Here is a 653-nt window from a genome sequence, read left to right on the forward strand (position 1 = left end):
TGCTCATACTATGCTCACAAATTGAGGTCACTGCACACTCACTGTGCACTCATACTGTGATCACAATGTGAGGTCACTGCACACTCACTGTGTGCTCATACTGTGGTCACAATGTGAGGTCACTGCACACTCACTGTGCGCTCATACTGTGATCACAATGTGAGGTCACAGCACACTCACTGTGTGCTCTACTGTGGTCACAATGTGAGGTCACTGCACACTCACTGTGTGCTCATACTGTGGTCACAATGTGAGGTCACTGCGCACGCACTGTGTGCTCATACTGTGGTCACAATTTGAGGTCACTGCACACTCACTGTGCGCTCATACTGTGATCACAATGTGAGGTCACAGCACACTCACTGTGTGCTCATACTGTGATCACAATGTGAGGTCACTGCACACTCACTGTGTGATCATACTGTGGTCACAATGTGAGGTCACTGCGCACGCACTGTGTGCTCATACTGTGGTCACAATTTGAGGTCACTGCACACTCACTGTGTGCTCATAGTATGCTCACAATTTGAGGTCACTGCACACTCACTGTGCGCTCATACTGTGGTCACAATGTGAGGTCACTGCACACTCACTGTGTGCTCATACTGTGATCACAATGTGAGGTCACTGCACACTCACTGTGTGCTCATACT

The sequence above is a fragment of the Sinocyclocheilus grahami genome, unplaced genomic scaffold (genome assembly GCF_001515645.1).
Source record: "Sinocyclocheilus grahami isolate Dianchi unplaced genomic scaffold, SAMN03320097.WGS_v1.1 scaffold1541.1, whole genome shotgun sequence".
Lineage (NCBI taxonomy): Eukaryota > Metazoa > Chordata > Actinopteri > Cypriniformes > Cyprinidae > Sinocyclocheilus > Sinocyclocheilus grahami.